The sequence below is a fragment of the Halichoeres trimaculatus genome, unplaced genomic scaffold (assembly GCF_033239565.1).
Source record: "Halichoeres trimaculatus isolate MK-OKI-2021-1 unplaced genomic scaffold, fHalTri1.1 fHalTri1_scaffold_6, whole genome shotgun sequence".
In the NCBI taxonomy this organism is placed as follows: Eukaryota; Metazoa; Chordata; class Actinopteri; order Labriformes; family Labridae; genus Halichoeres; species Halichoeres trimaculatus.
Window position 1 is genome coordinate 12723374 of NW_027437184.1, and position 6519 is coordinate 12729892.

Below are 6519 nucleotides of genomic sequence, written 5' to 3' on the forward strand. Positions count from 1 at the left end.
AATTGTCGGTAGCTACCAATACTGTGTTTACACTTCTGCCAAATGGAGAATTAAATAAATGATGTCAATTTATTTAGTGTATACCTTGAAGTTTTCTGCTAAGATGCACATGAACAGCTTTATCCAAAGTTGTTCTTCCACTAAAACAATTCTTGACAGGATTTTCACAAATTTTACAGTGGAGCTGGCACCTTTAAGCCCTGTTTTCCGAAGAAAAAATAAAATAAACAACACAAATCATGTTGTCTTTTTTATATTCAGATATAGCTATATCTATCTGGGTATCTGGCATAGAAGATTTATTTAGTTTTTCACATTTTGCTCATGGTCTTTGCTTTTGTAGGCCATTCAGAGGCAATTTGATTTCTATTTTCTCCCCTAGAGTTAAACATTCCTTATCTAAGCTACGTTATTTTATTTCACCATCATTATACTGTTTCAAATGCACTCTATCTGTATTTTTCTCTAGTGTCTTAGATCTCAACCTGTGTCTTTTTCAATATATTTAACAGGTATCAATATGTCAATGCCATATTGTTTCTACATTGTGACCAGTGAAGGGAAAAAAAAGACAGAATCAGCCTTTATTTTTAAAGCATCAAGTCAAAAAAATGTTATTCTTAGATGACGATACTTTCTGTTAATATTATCACAGAAACCAACACCAAGATAGGAAAAGATTCAATACTATCTTCTTTAAAAAATGTATTTTATCCCACTTTGATCCACAATAAGTAGAGCACTTAACAGCATTTAGCAAGTTACAGTGGCAAGAACAACAACTTTAAAGGCAGGAACCCTGAGGGGAACCAGACTCATGTTAGACAAACATCTTATGACTGTTGAGATTGGAAACAATGATAGACTTAGTTGCAGGTGGAGAGAAATAAATGACGTCAAACAGACTTCAGCCTACAGAGCCAAAAATGATACAATTTTATGTACTATTTCTAAAAAACAACAAATAATCCGGTTAAGGGCTGATCTTCAGATTTATAGCAGTCAGCAGGTTCATTGATAGCATTTGTAATAAAGTGAATAATAAGGAAGTCAATTTCAAGATTAAAATGTTATAGATACATACATTTACAATAAGATTAAAGCCAGTTGAGAAGATCTCTTTCCAGTTTTACTGAATCAAACTGCTTGACCCTTAAATTTATTTTATTTTGCTACAGAAGCATTTATGCACAGAAGAATTCAGAACTTCTCTTTGTGTTTGTCCACTTTAAGGAATTTTTTGAGGGCATGTCATAAAAGACATTGTTACATCGCTCATTCATTAATTATTAAATGTGAATACAGAGTGTTAGATACTGTTCAAAGACAGACACTGAAATGTGAACTTATCTTATAAGCAAAATTCTAACAAATGAGATCTGTCTAAATATTTAAAATGCACAGAAGTACCTTCAATTGAGCAGCTCAAACAAACTGTCCATACAAACAGAGCAGAGCATCAACAGCCGCTCCTCACAATCCCTGTGGGAATCTCAAAGCCCGGGGCTGCATGCATGAGTACTGCCTGTCCAACGTATTTCTGCCTGAGCTGTTCGCTTAAATCGATGAATGATTTAAGGCTGCAGCACTCTGGTGGGTTCACATGATGGTGTGTGGTTACACAACGTATGGGGCTTGAGTATGACTAACAATTAGTGTAGGAATGCTTGATGTCGCTATTTTTGGTCCTTGTGCCAATCAAGGGTAAACTTGACATGCCACATGACTCTTGCAGCTTCTTTGTGCTCGTACATTATTTACAGTGTGGAAAAAAGCCAGAAAACATAATTGTTAAAGGATGCTGGCAGATCATCTTCAGTTGTATGGCTAGATGGGAACATAAGCCAAGTCAAATTAGAGCAAATTGGCCTCAAGTTGACTGCTGAACATCTATCCTGTCCATAGTGTTGTATAATTCATTTTCCTGTAAGCTGTGCCCCAGGAGATGAGGGACAAACAGAAATGTGATGACATCAGCACGGCCGTAAAAATTCTTCATTGTCACTATAAGATGTCTTGTGTTTGAAAGACAAATTGGATGGCAGGGCAAAGCCTGGAGTAGAATAAGGAGTGAGCTCTATTACCAGTGCAGCGCTATAATGTACCAGGAGGCCATAAAGTAACAGCAGAAAGCCTTCCTGTCACAAAATGGAGCAACATGCTGGGAGGAAGCTTCAGGGTGCTGTTAATATAATTGATAGCGGAGAAAAGGACGAGTGGGAGGAATGTTCTGCAGCTTAACAAACACCACGGCCTGCAGGATAGAAACAACGAGGGAAGAATGTCAACAACAGGACAAACTCAAAGGGATTTTCATTATATCACTGACCATTACAAGAAGCATCAGAACGGTCAGAGGATGTCCAGAGTCAGCCTGTCTCTACCTCACATTGCTGCTTCTGTCTGTCTGTCTATTTGTTGAATGCACCTGTCAAGAACACCTGAGCCCTCTACAGCCAGACTTTCATGTTGGTTTGTAGGAACACAGACATGCGCATTTGAATGTGTAGTTGTGCAATAAATTAGAGGAGTTTCCTTCCTCCAGCTCTCCTTCTCGGTTGATCAGTAATCACGATGTCTGTCAGTCTGGTGTGCACAAATTAATCATGTAAACACCACTGTAATTTTTACATGCAACTTTTACACATGACAGCAGGAATTAAAAACTTGTGTCTCTATTTTTTTCAGTCCAAGATTTGAAAAAAAAAAAAAAAAAAAAACAATATTAAAGAATTTATAGATTGATTTAACATCTGGCAGAACAATCTACCTATATAAAAAAAAAGAAAAGAAAGATCTCCAGAAATTACTGTTTCAGTATTTTGGCGTGCTATAACTTTTCACAATTTGGGCTGGGTACACACTAGATGACGTTGAGACAAATCCAGGGCCTGATCCAGGGAACCTGTCTTTGCTAGAGCGTAATGTGGAATTCATATTAAATCACAAGTTTATGGATAAGTGACAGGAAGAAGACAATAATGTTTACGTGGCTCCACAAGAGAGAACACAAACTCAAAACTGGATGATGACTGCCATTTTTCCAAACTTTCTATCTTTTATTAAAGGGACTGTGAGGAGAAGCAGATTTGGCCCAGAGTCATGAAGACCCATCTAACTAGGCGTTTATTTTGGAAATGAATGGAAATCAGATCTTCTTTTTAACATTACTTTTCTTTGTTGAAACAACTTTTCACCGGATACAACGTGACAAGGTAAGGTATTTGTCAGTGCTGTTGTTTGAAACGTGACAACAAGCAAACTTTGTCCATTTGTACCGTAGTTTAGTAGCAGTCTATATTCAGGGTTACACTCAGCACAGTGCTCTGAGACATGTTCATGTGTAATGTCGGTAAATCCTCTTTTTGTCCGGCCAGTGCCAACGTAACCTCACTTTTCATATTATTGGTAGATTCTCAGGTTTAAACAGACCACTGTAGAATAACTGCTGCATGTGAGGTGGAATAAATATTATCACAAACAGGTTAGCTCATGTTTTAGCCTTTAGCTTGTGGGTTTTTTTTTTTTTGCACTATTCAAATAAAGACTGATTGATTGATTGACTGATTGATTGATTTTAGCCTTTAGCTTGTTTTTTAGCCTCTAGCTCGTGTTTTAGCCTTTAGCTTGCACTATCACTCTCTCGTTTAGCTTTCTTCTGCTCTTCTGTCCTTTTTTCTGTCTGACAGTTAGGCTCGTGTTTCCACCAGTACTACAAAATCAACCCAAGAAAGAGAAAAACACAGATCTTTCTTCTCATAATTAAACATCATCGGCCAGCGTGGTGTTGTCATAGAGACTTTGACAAGCCATACGTCAGTCTATTCCTGTCTGACCCAATTAACAAGCTAAGAAATAGCACTCAGGAAAAACCTGTACTGTTGCTGATAATCTCATTTAATGTTGTTGATTACAATCAGGTGTATACCAAGAAGGGATGGATTTTCAAGATCACTTAGAAAGTCCTCACAGTTCGCATAATTAGAGGATTTTACAATACGATTCTGGTTGCATGAAACACATGACAAGTGAATACAGACGCTGGCGCTTACTGTCACCCACTTACAGCACTGGTCAAATGTATCACTCAAATCACAAAAAAATATGGTTTCAATGGCTGGTGGGACTCACTTTAACACCTGCCTGTTAGCAGCAGTTTCGGACATTAAAATCACTTTATAGAGATGATCAGTCTTGTGTCTGCTTTTTTATTTATTTATTTATTTTGCTTTAGTAGGCCATTAAGTGGCATCAATAGTAATTTCAGTCTGTTTTAAACCCAGTAAAAATAAACTCTCTCAGGAGTTCTATCCTCAGCTAAACAAGTCATCAATTGGCACATTGTTAACCTTTGGCAGGTTAATCTGTTATATTGAAATCAAAATACTTTACAACAAGGTGAAAAAGTATGAGAGCAAGTCCATGTAAAATTTACACCAAAAATATCCAAAAACAACCAAAAATCGTGACAAGACAGAAAAATTCTTTCAAGAGTAGGGTTTCGCAAACATTTTGAGACCATGGACCTCCTTTAGGCAAGACATCCCAAAGATCCTCTTATTATTGTAACACTGATTAGCACAACATTAATACTATGTAATTATGATGTACTGTGCAGTACTTTTCAGCAATAAGATAAGGCTAAATTTATGTTTGTGGTGTTAAAAATGTGGTGTTTTTTGTTTTAAATTTGTTTTTGTTTTGTTTTGTTTTGTTTTTCTTTCTATTATTGCACACTATGAAGTGATGGACATGTCAAAATCATATCAGAATTGATCTCATGGCACAAAACTGAATAGTGTAAGTGATCCTGGTTTGTTAATATGCTTTTCTTTGTTGATTTTACTTTCAAAATTATTTTTAAATTAGTCTGCATGACAAGACACTATGGTTCCTGGACCCCTAGGGGTCCTGAGACCCCACTTTGAGAATCACTGTTTTGGAGGACAGCTTGAGGTTGCTCAAAAGGGAACTTCAACCTGTTAATTAGAAATCAGTGATCAGGTTGAACTTCAGTTTCCTTTTAAACTATACAGACAGCCAAATGTCACCATAAACATTAATGTGCAACAAGAATAAACACGACAAAACTATGACATTGCAGAGTCCTGACAACCACAGTACAGCTGTTTGACGCCAACATAGATGGGATATTGGGCATCTCTTGAACAGAAGGTTGTACTGACTGTTTAAATACATTATGCAAGCAGAAATACATTAAATATTATTATTATTATCATTATTATTATTATTATTATTATTATTATTATTATTATTATTATTATTAAAGGCAACATGACTTGGTGGAGATCTTGAAGGTGTTTTGTCCCTCCTCTGAGAGGTCTCTAGTTGTTAACTGGTGGACGGACATGGAACATATAAGACTTGCTACATTTACTAAGAGACTTACAGGGGTTAGATTCTCAAGCAATGTCCACAGACTTTCTTAACTTTGCTCCTGAAAGAAAATAAAACTGTAAGTAAAATGGTGCCAACTGGCGACCAGCATCAACAGTGACCCCTTATGAATAATTATTACAAAAGAAGCAAAAGAACAGCACTGATGGTATGAGTACTTATTATTTCTATCCCTGTACTCAGAGGGCAGACTGGGGAGTCTCTGACTCCATCCCCAAATGAGGATTTATAATCGTCCTAGAAACCCTGACCTGTGACCTTCAGTGCCACCATGTGCCAAAATCTTGACTATCAATGCCCGACGGATAGATTACCACGGAATCTGATGCTTCTTCAAAGGTGAATCTATTCAGTTTTTGGCTGGTACAGTAGATCCAAAAGTTCTTGTTTTGGCCTCTTTAACTAACTTAAACTAACTTTGACTAACTTCACTGAAATTATGTAAAGCTGATTTTCTCTAAATTGATTTTGTTTTCTGGAGATTGTTGTCAGTATTTTTAACCTCGCAGTGACAGTAGACAAATGTGTTGCCCCTTTTTATGCTCCAATCTTGTTCTAAAGCTCTTGCAAAAGATATTTTGCTCCAAAGAAGCAAAAGATGGAAGGTTGGTCATTTTTAACTAAATCTTGTTACAAAGGCAGAGGTAAAAATAAAATAAAGTTATGTGACATTTTCTGGCTGCAACCTAAGTCTACCGTAGTCAAGATGCCATCTTTGCATGCAGGCCAACCATTCCTCTCTGGCAGCATCATAGAGGAGGGGGGAAAGTCTTTATCTCTTGTGGTAATGTGTTCATAATCTTGTTAGGTTGAGATACCAGAGCTTGTTTTCTGAAGTAATGAAATAATTAACTTCTAACCTCTCTACATGATGGTGCATGCAGAAATAACTGCAGGCAGGGACGTTGAGAGCTGCAACATGGGTGTGTTAACCTTATGTTTTTATCTAGAATGGTTCTGTTTGTGGGCTGAAATGAAACTTCGGCCTATAAGGAACTTTTTGTGGGAGGCATGAAATTCGGGAACTCTTTGTCGTGATATAAGGATGCAAGAAAACTAAAAAGGTCATTGGGAAAAAATGCTACTAAAGACCTTTGAGTG